The following is a 15,129-nucleotide window of genomic DNA, read 5'->3' as shown; positions in this document are numbered from 1 at the left end:
GAGTTTCTTTTCACAATAAAAAAGAAAATGTTTAGATTTGTCTTTCAAGGCTGTATATAGTGTGGACAAATGTTCCAATCAGATAGGGTGAAGAGCATCATTCATAAGGACAGAATGCCACGCAATACGTTGTAGTAGTTGAATATAATAGTTTTCAAACATAAAACCATACCTGATGGCACCTTCACTACACAATTTTCTGTTAGAATTGAAAGTTACGATTTAATTCTCTCTCTCTCTCTCTCTCTCTCTCTCTCTCTCTCTCTCTCTCTCTCTCTCTCTCTCTCTCTTTCTCTCTCTGACAAGAACGAGAAACTACAAAGTCATTACAAAATTCACAATACCACAAAATAAACTTCTCAGATCAGAACACCGGTCTGAAAATTTAATAAAACAAAGAATTAGACAATCTGTGTTATGTTTATTATTCAGAAACACATTAACGACACTATTCAAACAAGAAAGCAAAATCTCGTTATCAATCGATCACTAAACAACCTCAAACTTAGTAATCTAAGCTTTTCGTAAATAATGGTTACTAAGAGCGCCGAAAATCATACTGCTCTATTCCCTTTTGACATTATGAGCAACTCTTCGTTTTTAAAGCTGTTCGTTAAGAATTTCATTACTTTTCTTTTTAGTTCTTGTAAGCGTTGACGGTGTGTTTAAAATTACTTAAAAAATCGACATTGAAACAATTCATAACTGATTTACAAGGAACCAAGAATATATACTAAATTTCGGTTTTTCTTATGGCTATTTAACTGACAAATATTATAAATGTTGTAACAAATAGACGTTAAATTAAATATCGAACAAATACAAAATAACTATTGCGTAAGAGTTGTGGCTTCACAAAGAGGAAATTTAGTAATAATAACAATAATAAGCACTACGATAGCATGCATACGTCTTGCTGAAAATAAACGTAACTTCATGAGAAGAGCGTATTACTATTATTATTATTAAAGATTTGAGAATTCAAAGTTATCTGAAATCGCAGAAGAGGTCAGCCAAAAACAACTTATCGCCAACGAGCAAAAAGGTCGAGAGAGGGGCATGAAGTTCGCAAGGTTTATGAAGAGAGCGGAAGGTAGAGAAGGTTGGGAACCACTGATCTAAAACAATATTGGATACACTGTAAGCAGAATTGTTTTTCATAAAAAATCATAGTGAACTCTCTTACGGTATTTCGAGGGACCTACTCAATGACAACATGGCCATTCATAGACAAAGACAATTCGCGAAGTTTCAGTAAAGTCACGCGCATAACACAGACAGGCTGAGAAAGTGATTCATTATTTCGATTCAAACCATTCGGGATCTGTCAGTCGAGTTCGAGTTGTCTCCGTGATTAGCACATAAGCAAGAATTCCTAGTGAATTGCTCGAACAGTTCATTCGATTTTTTTCACAAAAATGAGCAATCACTCGATTATCAAGATTGCTACCAAAAGTAGTGACATTTTTGAGGTGCAGTAGGTTAGACTGTATGATTAATGTTGTTGTTTGTTTGTTTCTTGTTTCGTTTGTGTTGTAGTGTAAAGGTGTTTTCCTTTTTTTAGTTGGCGACATTACAAGATAGTGGCTCAACTGATACTTGAGAAACGTGTCCAGTACGTCCACCTACTTTCTGAGACGCACAATGTTACGGACGTCCAGCGACGAATGAAGGAGCTGAACGGTGATCCTGCGCCAGAACGAAAGGTAATAACAAGGATAAACAAAGCCTTCGATACCACTAGTAGCGTAATTGATTCCAAGAGGCTCAGTAGGCCTAGGTCCGTCAACAATCCCGCAAATGCAACTCGGATACAGGTGGAACTTGCAAGGTCACCGCAGAAGTCGAAATCGATTCCACAGTTGGTCCGCACCCTGACTATCTCTAAGTCATCGATTGCCAGGGTTCTCAAGGATCTGAAACTGCGCCCTCTCATCCTCGCCTGCTACACGCACTCAATGAGGACGTTCCCGATCGCCGTATCGAGTTTGTTGAGTGGTACTTGCGGACAGTGGAGGACGGACGCTAGCGAGACCTCACCTCCCCCGATTTCTTCCTATGGGGACACTTGAATAAAACAAGATATATATATATGCAAGACCCATAAACAGTGTTGTGGAATTGGCGGTGCGAATCACCGAGGAATTCATCAACATTCCCATTCAGATGTGCCGAGATGCGTGGAGAAATGTGCGTCTCCGGATGCAGGCACGCATCGATTTTAATGGCCGCCAGGTAGACCTCCAAATGGAGAATAGGAATTAGATACTGTAAAGCCCCTGATTTTTACATCATTCCTTTGTACCTATAATTTTGTTTCATGGCATTCTTGTTTATAATAAAAATGTACTGACCACTCAAAAGGTGAGTCACTATTTCTGGTACACCCTGTATTATGCCCATCTCTCTGTCACTTACGTTTATCGAAGTTTCACGAAAGGCTAGCCTTAGACAACTTCACCTGTCTTCGTAGCTTACGAGTAGCTTCGAATTTGTGTGTTGCATTGAACAGTTTCTTCTGTTGGGAACGATGTCAAAGTGATCGTGTCTCAGCTCATTCTATTGTGATAAAGAACGGGATACGAAAGGATAGTTTATAGTCTTCTTTGAGGTCATTCTCTTGAAGTTACCTCATGTTTATACGAAGCATTATAAAATAAATTGTATGCTTGTAAATTGGAACATATATTTACGCCAGCAATATATTCAGAATATATGAAATAGTTTGCCTTTATTTCATGCAGTTTCACCAAAATATATATAATATAATGCCTAACGTGCACATGTTTGATTCACATAGTTCTGAGTTCGATTTTCGGTGCGAATGCACCAAAACTTAAAAGCATGGTCAACGCTAATTAATATTTAACCTTAAATTATGTAGGTTCACGACTCATATCGCTTCGGTAGTAAACAATGATGTTAAACTTCTACAAACAAATAAATGTCAAACTGGATAGGGTGCTGATTATTCCTATAACTTACCTTTTGCACTTATTATCATTGCCACAAGTAATCTGCCATTATTGGTAGGTCATTTACTGCAGCTAGAAGACTTAGTTACATAAAAATCCATTCAGCAATTAGTTAATCTCTTCGCGTATTCGGCTTGACAAGATTTTTAATTTTAGCAAATCCAAATTTCCATTTCCTTTATACACATCCTGGATGGCTTATTCTGGCAAATATAACTATAATTCGTTTAAATAATCAAATACAAATCAGGATTACTGAAACCTTTATTAATTTTCGGTCAAATACAAAAGAAAATTGAATGTAATGAAAATTGATTGTAAAATTATACAATAATAGTAAATGAATCTGGAATTTTTAGTTTTTCTATATCTTGCAACTACTACTATACCAGAAGTTTAAGATGTGTGATGTTCTGTTTTATGTGAATCTTAGGAAACTCAAAATTTTAATCATCCAGAGATAAAGTGGGTTTTTACTTCAATTTACTCTTCATCGTCTTCTTCTTCTTTGTTGACTTAAATGGCATTCTCTAAATCCAAATAAACGACCAAAATAGAAGAAAGGAAAAAAGAAAAGAAAAAATAGATCCCATTGTAAAACAAGATGAAAGGAGTGCTGCTTACAAACAGGGATATTGAATAGCACTGTTTCCTCGTAGCTACATTTACAGCAGCTGGTATTTATTCTTACCACAGAGCCAGTGCTGTGATGGTTGCTTGCAGCGATCCTTGTGGTAAGCTATTAACATCAGTTTCCTTTGTATCTCTTTACGTGTTTACATATTTAATATCTGAACAATCCCACATTTTCATGTAGTCACATGGGGAAAACTTAGAATACTTGACGGTGGAAATGGTGAGAACTTATGTAGGTCGTTGGTTAGATTTTTTTAAAAATAAATCAGGGGTTGGATGTTGAGAAATGATTTATCTTCTAGTATATAGCGAGTAAATCATTTACGTGATGCTAAACCCAACATATTTATCTGATGCAACGAGGAATGAGCATGCGACATCTCTTTCCAAACCATCTTCTCGTACGAGAAAACCATCCTCGTTGGGAGAATCGACTCTGATTGTCAGATGCTGCTGCTGAATCAGATATGTTGTTCGCAGGTTCAAAGTCTTCTTCCGTCGATGTCTCCAACATCCTCTCAGACAGAATATTTTTCCAATTCTTAAATATTTTTTCCTTCTTCGCCATTCCACATTTTACCAGCTTTCTTCTCCGTAAATAAAAAATGATAATCAAAGCTGCATAATGACATATATCATCAGTTTCTCTCGTTATTGAATGGATCTTTATCCCTAACAAATGGTTCGATAAGGTCCACGCAAGGAAAGTAAATAATTTCACCGGCCCATAATTAACAATAGAGCAGCCAATTATAGTTCCGTAGTCCAATGCAGTAGGAAGAACTACTGTCCCACGCCAGTCGTTTGCAGCGAGAGTAACATCACTGCTGGACGGGTCAAATAAAACATAAATCCGATCAGCGAATACATAAGGGAGTCCTTGATCATCGAAATCAATGGAGGAGAAAGATGGTAAGACGGAAAGATCCCCCATTGCGTGCAATAACGTCTCTCCTTCGATTGTCATCATGTAGCAGGTAGAACAGACCATTTTATATGAAAAATACCACCTCATGTACTCTAAAACCCTTCGGTATAGTCTCTTCTTTTTCCTGGAAAGCAGGTCTGATGAATACAGTAAGGTTTTTGCATCGTCATTCTTCGATCGGTTCTGTGTTTTGTGTCCAATACAGAAAGTTAAGAGTCTTCGACATCTCTTTTGAATCCACTCCCTGCAACGAGGAAAGAACTGGCCTGAACGTAGACTAATTTGATCTTCTTCAAAATACTCAGTTGAGCTTGAAAATTCAAAATTCTCTTCCTCCTGTGGCTGCGATGGTTCAATATTGCAAAGCATGTCTCTCCAGTTTCTAAAGAGCTTTTTCCTCTTTGCCAAACGACATTTGATAAGTCGCCTTGTATTCAAATCAAAAATGATTATTAAGGCAGCGTAATGGCAGATATCATATTCATCTCTTGTAACTGGATGAACTTTTATTCCAAGAAGATGGTTTAACACTGTCCATTCAACAAAACTCAAGAGCTCAACTGATCCATAATTAATTATAGCACAAGTGATCATCTGTCCAAAATCCAGGGCAGTGAGAAGAGCGGATGTCCCACGCCAATCCTTTCCAAGTATTGCAACACTGTTTGAAGCAATGTTATGATAAACTTCTAGCTGGTTGCAAAATACATATGGCAACCCTTGATCGCCAAACTGTTCTGGCGAGAATGATGGCAACACTGAAAGATCGCCCATTGTCTTCAGCATTGTTTCTCCAAAAATACTTATCAAACGATAAGAAGAGCATAAACTTCGATGTATAAATGACCATCTCAAAACTTCTATTATCTTTTTCCATAGTTTTCTTCGTTTTCTAGCCGAAGATCATTTGCTGAGAAATTGCATTCTAGTGCGTCTGGCATCACTGTACTGGCTTTCAAATTCACATGGGCGTCATCATTAGCAACAAGCGTAGATCTTCTATTAGCAATTGTGGTTTCTTCATGTCTTTGTCGACCAAAAAATCGCGTTCTCACTCGAAGCCACCGAGTGCAACTAAAAATCCAATTACGGCTGCAGGTATGCCGTGTTCCATATTCATTGTCAGATCTGCTGAGGTTCCCCGTGTGAGTTGCAGTCATAGATCTATGAGAACTGAAACGTACGCGAGATTCAGTTGGGTGTAAACACGTAAGTCCTGATGTCGTGCGAACCAAGGTGTCAGGTGGTCGCACTTCTGAAAGTTGTAGATTGAAAGATGAACTTGAAGTCATTTTGCAGTTTCCGCTTTTTAAAAACACGTCTACCTTAAACGACTCCGTGCGCGCATCTGTTGCTCAGAGATTTTTATTTCATAAACAATATCAGTTCACTATTGTTTCTGTTGTATTAATTATTGTTAAAATAAATAGTCAGTTATAGTAAAGTTGTGAACAGTTCAACCTTAATGGCTTTCATTGTTGATATGTCACACATTATAATTTCACGTCTACGTTATTTCTCGTTAAGGGAAAACTACTTTTAAAATGCACACTAGTTCAGTGGTTCTCAAACTTTTCTGACTGACGGCAGATTTTACTGAACGTGCAGGACATCGCAACACACTTGTTCGATATTATTATTATTATAAATAATAATAATATCTATTACAATAGTGAAATTAATTAATTTTTTTAATGACTCTATAGCCCAGCGTTGCCACACTTGGTACAATTGTACCAAATTCAGCCCTTTTTGTCATTCATACCTTTTTGTCATGGTTGGTACCAAGCTGGCATTTTCAGCCCCTTTTGTAAAAAAAAGTTGATATAATTCAACCCAATTCAGCACCATTTAACAAATACTTGTCACATTTTCAAAAGTGTCAGTAGGATTTTTCCTACATCTCACGTTACTCATACTGTGTGTTGTCTTAAAAAAAAAAAAAATAATAATGTTGAACATTCATTCTGTGACGTTGCACCGCATAAATCTATGAACTTCGGGTGGAAAATTCGTAATTCGAACTATACCAGGAAAGAAATGACGCTAGATGGGTGCATCCACGGCACACATGAAGGAGACGAGAAAGAAACAGAGTGGTGGAAATTTTAGCTTGAAATCATAGGAAAAAGCACACACATGTTGAATCAAGTGTTGGTTATTCTTAAAAAAGACCAGCGTGTCATCCGTAAGTCTATACTTCGTACGTGCGAGAAAAGTTTCATTTACTTCAATGGTTGTTTGAGGTCCTCCATTTGGATGTTTTAAAAAAAAAAAAATTTTTAAAGCACTTCTTGATTTGGACTCTTGGAAGAGGGGGAGGAGTTCTAGAATTTTAGCTCTTTTAGGTTCGTGTTATAGAGCCATGTATTACACTGGTATAAAATAATGAATTCATCCCTTTTTGTTTCAATTTGGTACTATTTTTCAGCCCACTCCAGACTGTGATAACACTGCTATAACCTATATCAGTGATGATTATTGCTACCGCTAAAGGTATTGATTAGTACAGTCTGTCTCCATTTTAAGTTATTATTAAATTATTCGTGATTTTTAATTTCTATAATTTCGCGACACTTAAAAGACTGCGTGACACACCAATGTGCCGCGACACATCGGTTGGAAACTACTGCACTAGGGGTTATTTATTTATTTATTTATTTATTTTTTATGACAGCAAGTAAACAGCAGTGAACAAGCATCCTTACAATCATGAACACCAATCCTGAAGGGGGTAGGGTGCCAAGCTCCATGAAGTTTGGTGGGGCATATATATTTATTTATGTTTAAAATCTCATTGTTTTCTTGTTACGTATTTGAGAAACATAAATGGGCCTCCAAACGTTATACAGAAATCGGTGCCGGTACTTACAATGTTCAAAAAAAAAAAAAAAAAAAAAAAAGGATTTGAAACGATATAACACATGATAAATAATATAAGATCCAAGTTGCTAGAATAATAAAATATTTTCAAAATCCATGTTGTTATGAAAGAAGATTGCAAAATGAGAAAAAGAAAGTTCTGCACTTTTCTATTACAATCCTACAATATGTATAGCGTTTAACGATAAAAAGATTGTCGAAAGATCAGACATGCAAATTAAATGTACATTTTTTAGATTAATATCCCACTGTGATATCCCTTAGACTAAAGGAGACGGATGATTAATGAGAGTAAATTATTACGAAATTAAATTTTTGTATGCTTTCCCACCGAGAATCGAACCCAAGACCACGTAAACAAAAGACACACGCGTTAACTAACTAGATCAGCGGGTAGGGCTAGGATCAGAAAATGAAATGAAATAAATGCCAATGAAATGAAATGAAAGATGAAATGTTTCAGTTTAACTTCCCACGATTATGTCCTTTCAGGGTAGGGAAGACGGACAATATACCAATCCCCCTCGATAGATCTCAATCAGTAGGACAAGATAATACCCATCACTGTAATAGTTACTGTGAAATTCTCGAAAAATTTGAGAAAACAAGTTATTTTTCAAACATAAAAATTGATAATGATCGAAAAGTAAGCAGCCATTAATGTGATACTGATACTGAAGTATACCCTTCTTGAAGCAATTCATATACGAAAAGCAGTCATAAAGTTCCCGGATTGTTGTAGTTCTGGCATTTATGATGCAGTCACAATGAATCTTGTACAGTGCAGTCCTTAGGTTGCTTAATTATGAATATGACAAGTGCGAAGAGGTCATAAGAGTCAGTTTACAAGTAGTGCACCTAAACGGAGGAGTATGTGGTATAATCAGTTGGTATATTGTCGCAGTTCGAGCAACGCGTCAACATCAAGTTTTTATACAAATTGGTTAAATGTGCTTCAGACACCTACTCCAATAGCCTTTAAGTCAGTTTACGGTGACAATACTTTAAGGAAAACAGTATCCATACCTGTTTCGTCACCGTAGAAGACATCAAAACCAATGCGACGGCAGAACTTTGGAAGATACCAGAAGAGGTCTATTGTCGGTGTTTCCAGCAATAGCAGAAGCGGTGGAGCAAATATGTGTATTCAGAATTTGGCTACTTTGAAGGCAATTAAGTAAATGCTACCACTTATATTGTGATAATAGAGAGCTACAACAAAATCCCGGGAATTTTTTGACTCCACCTCGTATTTGCACAATGTCAGACATGGATTGGTTAGTGAGATAGACGGCTCGAAAGTGGAGATACAATTTTAACAACCGGTTCCTAGGTGAATGTCACCATTGAGCAAAGCAATATGCTCTGTCAACGATAAGGCCATGGCAGCGGAGGCAAGGGGACAATGGCTTTACCCTGCATTTTCGAAAGGTTGTTTCAAAACGTTTTTATCCAGAAACACACGTGAAGGCATATTATATTAGGTTACACCCATTAGAATATTTAATATAGGCCTATTTAATGTAGTTCACAAAGTTATGCAATATGCCTCAATAATAATTGTTTTGCATTAAGCGTTATGCGTATCAATGCATGTCTGGCTTTTGCCCCTTCCCCGCCCTTGGAAAAATCCTGCAGATGTTTCTGGATAAAAGTGTTCTTATTTGGAACTGTTATAATCTTCAGGTATGCATAGTATGAAGTATGAACCAGTACTGAAAGGTAGTGTGAAACTGTTTTGAACATATGTCACTATAAACAAGAATTAAAGAATTCATAGTTGAGCTTGTTATTGTCGAAGATCATGTGATATATGAGGTACATCAACCAAGGTGCAAAAGCAAGTACTTGCAAAACATTTGGAGAAATGAAGTAATTAAATATACTAGTAGATTTTAATAAAATCAGCTCTAAATAGCTCGGCAGATAGATCACCTCTGGCGCACGAGATCGCTCGTTCGATCCCACTTCTCACCAGGAGGACTTTATGTAGGACCCATAGTGTGCGTGGATTTTTTCGGTGTTTTCCCAATCCTTCAGTTCACCATTTCGATAATCATCATCACTGCACCTTTTAGATTCGGACTATAATCGTGGAATATTAAACTAGAAAATTTCAGATAGCGCCTTCGACACCCTAATACCCGTGCTAATCGTGTAGCTTTACTCACTGCGGGTACTTATTCAGAGTCGTTTTGACGCGTAATTACTAAAGATTTCGACTAACATAAGTTTCCTGCAGTAGTCAGGCCTTTAGTATGATGCTAATTATACGTGGAAACGACTCTGCAAAAGGACCTATCTCAGATTCCTCATTCCGCCTGGATTGTGGAACAAATCTCTGTGTAAGTAAGCAACCTAGTAAAAGTTGTTATAGTTTTCATTTAACGCAGCCGTGTTTGGTCCACAAAACGCTGGAATTTTAGCCATAATGATTACACCATCTAAAGTAAAGTTGCACTAAGACATCTAGCTTACAAAATACATGCACTGGGGAACATAACTTACAAAATACCTGCAAGGGAATACAACTTACACAATACCACGCTTGAAGGAACTAAGTCTGTCTTGTTGAAAAGATCTTATTTGTGTAATAGTTTTGTATTTGTATGTTTTTTCTTAATTTGCACCTTTGAGATATCTACCTATAGATAAACGTATAATATCTCTGTCATTTGCTGAGAAAATTTTACAATAAAAGTAGTTTTAGTTACTCCTAAATGCAGTTTGAGTTGAATTTTGTTCAGAAAACGCTGGAATGTTAGCCATGATATTTCAGCCCTTAAAGTAAAGCTGCTCCGAGGATTGTAACTTCGCTTATAAAATAACATTTTTGAACGTAATAAAGATCTGTTTCGTCTTATCTACCTAGGTAATGATTTTGTATTTGTACACCTATTCTTAATCTGCACCGTAGAGGCGTCTAATTATAAATAAATGTATAACGTTTCACTGCCGTTTTCTGAGAAACTATTACCATAAAAATGATATAATTTTTCTTAAACGCAAACTCAGTTGCACTTTGACCAGAAAATGCTGGAATGATAATCATTCCATGATAATCAAAACTCTAAAGTAGAACTACACCAAGGATTGCAACTACGCTTATAAAATACCGTTTTTGAGCGTACTTAGTCTGCTTTGTCCAAAAGATGAAATTTATGTAATAATTTTGTATTAGTATACGTATTCTTAATCTGCACCGTAAAGACATCTAGCTTGACAGAAATATATGCATAACGTTTCGTGAGTTGAAAAATCACTTTTGATGAGAGAATATAATTAATACATATTTTAAAACAGGTAGTATCGAGTAAAATGGAAATAAAAACTCTCACTTCACTTCTTAGTAAATCGTGTATAAAATGTGATCGTGTCTAAACACTTTTCTATTCGTAACTCATGTGGCAACATCGCATGTGTCGCAATGTGCTCTGCCATCTAGTGAGAAAGTTTTACCCTAAATGTGACTAGCGATCCAGCTTAAATCATGTAATACTTTAATTTTATAAAGAGAAGTATCTGAATTGTTCTTATAAATTAAAGAAAACAACTATAATAATAATAATAATAATAATAATAATAATAATAATAATAATAATAATAATAATAATAATAATAATAATAATAATAATAATAATATAATTGTAATGCATATCGTAGGAACATTACAAAGGGTATAATTATGATAAAAATGGTGTCAATTTTACGAAAGTGTTTCGTTACCAGCTGTCACATTTACAATATGATGGTCACAAATCATGTTATAGAATAAATAAAAATAATTGGGATGCGTAACACTGGCATGTTTTTTTTATATATTAAATACATGTACACTCATGTCCAAAATGATTGTCGCATATCTATAACTGTCTTTTTGTAAGAATAAAATTTGACAATGATTTTGCAGGGTACCTTTAATACTGATACTATGTGTATAATTGGAAAATATATATTTGTGATAAATTTCATAGGAAAAGAATTATAAATACGAAAATTAGAATTTGTAAAACAAAATGTTGCTAAATGAACAAGAAAATTTTATTTTCGCTTTATTCTTTTTATTTACTGCTCTTTTCACATAAAACTTTCCACATACATGTCTTTGCCGATTATACGCATACTAACATTATAAGAAATACCGGGCGAATTCGTAATCAAATTATAATCCTACAACAACATATTTATAGACATGCGACAATAATTTTGGACATGATTGTATTTTACAACCTATGTAATGTTATTTGTTAACAACCACTTTTTGTTGTATTACTTTCTTCCTAATGTCTGTTAAGAATTGTCTGCAACTAAATTCCTTTTATTTGTTCATATTACGTTTATATTTAAAAAACACCCTAAATTTCTTCATCACCCACATGAGGTTTATTTGTGATGTTTTCACAGTTGCCCTTATAGCAAGAGCCACACGTTGCTGTGCAATCGAGACCATATTTCTTACACGTACATTTAAGTATGATGCATCCACATGAACAGCTGCAGTGAATCAGTTTTAGAAGACTGTCAGGAGCAGGTTTAGTATCCATCATTATTGGTACCAGTTTGTCCCCTTCATTAATCCAACCCCACTTAGTGGGATCCATGTCTTGACTAAGACCCATCCATGTCATGGCCTGAAAGTAAGTTCGTTGTGAGTGGCATCTTATAGCAGAAGTTTTGGGTGAAAAGCGCTCGGGTGTTACAAATGAACTGGTATCCGCCATTTTTTTTTCTGCAAAGGTATGTATACCTAAATGATTCTAATGTGTCGGATTTTTTTCCACTGAACAAAGCCAACTTTGCCTTACACCACACGTGATAGTAGTTTCCACAATTTTTGGAGAACAGAATATCTGCACATTCTCGCAAAATACTATCTTTTAAAATCTTTTCAAAAAACTGACTTTTCCCAATACCAAAAATTCGTGAAGTAGTATCTGATCCAGTGAAGGTATGTGCAAATAACAGGCTTGTACAATGGATACATCTTTCCCCAGCAAGGTCTTCAAGGCAGTAATGTTGTAAACATGAGCTTTCCATTGTCTGATCGTAGATACAGACCCTTGTTATCTATATAACCATAATAGAGAAGTAATATTAGTAGATCCGACGAGGGTTGTGACTGCGCAAGTGACTTAGCAACTATTGCTTTTACAATGTCAACATTAGCATCTAACTTTTCTTGTATTACTTGAGTTCTCAGGCGCAGAGCGATCATTTTTATCAATTGGAGTCCCCCTTTTTCTCAGCAAATTTTGTTGCTTCCGTGACATTACCTAATATCCTTGTCTTCCTTCGCTCACGAGTACTGGCCGTTCGGATAGGTTTTCTATGGCCATCGAAAATAAAGTTGCTTTTCCATATCGATCTGCAACAAAACATGCATAATGATCTGCAATGAAGCTGTAAGTACTTCCTTGAATCCAGTTAAGGCTATGTAAGAGGGAACCTTCATCCGAAACATACTGCTCAGTATGGGGAAAGGCTGAAGGATGGCACCATTCGTAAGAGTAGCGTGCTTTCTTATGGCTTCAAGAAGTGCAGGTTTGTCAGCCTTTCTAAGTTGTGGTTAGCTTCAAACAATACAGATGAGTATGGAGAAAGTTCATATTTCATCACCTCATTTAAGTTTAAATCTCTACTCTGAGACACAACCAAGAACGTTGAAATAAAAGAGCAGAAATGAAATGAAATCTTTAAGTTTTACGTCCCACGGTTATGCCGGTTAGGCTAAAGGAGACGGTGATGATGAGTAATGAGTGAAATGGTGGAATGAAGAAAGTTGGAGGAAACGGGAGAACCCTGAGAAAACCCACGCACACGGTGTTTGTCCACCACAAAGTTCACTTGGCGGGGGCGGGGATCGAACCCGGGACCCCAAGCACCAGAGGGAACGCTCTACCACTGAGCCACCGCGGCCCCAATAAAAGAGCAGAATCTATCGTTTTGTCTTCCGATACCTTAACAGCCTTTGCTGATACAAATGTGATTAGCTTAATGTTGCATTTGTGTGCATATGAAAATGTGGACTGGACTTCCACTTGAGCATGAATGTCTTTATCGATACTGAAAAACTCATGGACGTTCACATCATTATCTGCATTTATTCCAGTTACAATATTATGCAATGCTTCTTCCTCAGACAGTGGGGAATATAGTTCAAGCACACTACCAATTTTAGCCACATCCTCTTTATCACAAGCTATCCTTGCAGCAGTTGCCTCTTTGTGCTCTTCACTAGTAGTATATTGCATACCACAGAAGTCCTGCATGACAAAGTTGTAAAACGAGGATACAGAAAAAGACATTGTCCAGATTGGCCTTTTCTTCTCTCTTATTCCATTGCATCTTGTTAATCCTCCTGTGGTTTTTAATTACCTTTAACGTCTGCTCAATAACTAGGTCACAACTAAGACCAGCACAGAATTTGTTACTTCGTCTGATGACACGGTATCCTTGCATGAACTTATGATACACTTCAGGGTTAGTTATCTCCAAACTTGTCGTGGTTTGAAGGTACAGGTAAGCAGACTTTAAATAATTTTGGTGACCAGCAGCAGCAAGTATGGGCAAACAAGCCGAAATAGCATGTAGGTATTTTGTTCATGACCCTGATCGATTGGTATGAATTAGCTCCCTGATTACACCTAACATCTGCGTATAGTTCAACCAAAGTTTGCTTGTCTTTGACTCCTGAGAATATTGTCACATTTTTTCATACACAGCAGAAACTATATTCATCATACAATCTGATTCAAGCATGTTGTTTGCCTCTAAATCACTCTTTTCAGCTTGACATTGTAACTGGTCTGAATGAATGTATAACTTGTGAATGTGGCTCTCAAATCCAGGTTGGGGCCGCGGTGGCTCAGTGGTAGAGCGTTCACCTCTGGTGCTTGAGGTCCCGGGTTCGATCCCAGCCCCAGCCAAGTGAACTTTGTGGTGGACAAACACCGTGTGCGTGAGTTTTCTCGGGGTTCTCCCGTTTCCTCCCACTTTCTTCATTCCACCATTTCATTCATTATTCATAATCACCGTCTCCTTTAGCCTAACCGGCATAACCGTGGGACGTAAAACTCAAAGATTTCATTTCATTTTCAAATCCAGGTTCTGTTTCAATAATTTTGGAGATAATTAAGTTTGTAAAACATTCGTTGACCATAAGATGCCCACGTAATGCACGCTGTATTGCTTTTCCTGACACAATACATATGATTGTATTTTCACTGTAGACTGTTGCCAAGATCTCGTTCAGACCACTGTCTTGCTTTAACGTACCTCTAGCACCCAATAAACTTATTAAGATATGGAAACTTCGAAGTAACAATATGACATCTTTCACTCGAATATTCTCATCGGCTGAACTCACGATTTCACAAGCTTTCCAAAACAATGGCTGGTCAAAACAACAGCTGGCATTTTGTATTTCGCTGCTAGTTCACAGATGAAAGTGTGAGTTGACAGAATGCATGTCTTGTCTCCAGGGTACATATCAATCATGGGTAGGAATTGCATAGATAATTGACCTGGATGTGTACATGAGGGTGCGACACACCGCAGAAAAAAATTATCCTATGATATATATAAATAATAATTATTATTATTATTATTGTAGTTGTTTTCTTTAATTTATAAGAACAATTCAGATATTTCTCTTCATAAAATTAAAGTATTACATGATCTAAAGAAAAGTCATGTTGCCTTATATGG

General features: G+C 36.6%; 1 protein-coding gene across 3 annotated transcripts in view; it reads right to left on the bottom strand.

Moving 5' to 3' along the window:
- The window catches only part of LOC145686213 (protein SHQ1 homolog), a 91,168-nt gene that overhangs the window by 47,106 nt on the left and 28,933 nt on the right, over positions 1-15,129 (bottom strand). The gene's annotated exons all lie outside the window — the stretch shown is intronic.

The sequence above is a fragment of the Thermobia domestica genome, chromosome 5, assembly GCF_964235325.1.
Source record: "Thermobia domestica chromosome 5, izTheDome1.hap1.1, whole genome shotgun sequence".
NCBI lineage: Eukaryota > Metazoa > Arthropoda > Insecta > Zygentoma > Lepismatidae > Thermobia > Thermobia domestica.
This window is presented reverse-complemented; position numbering and strand designations above follow the sequence as displayed.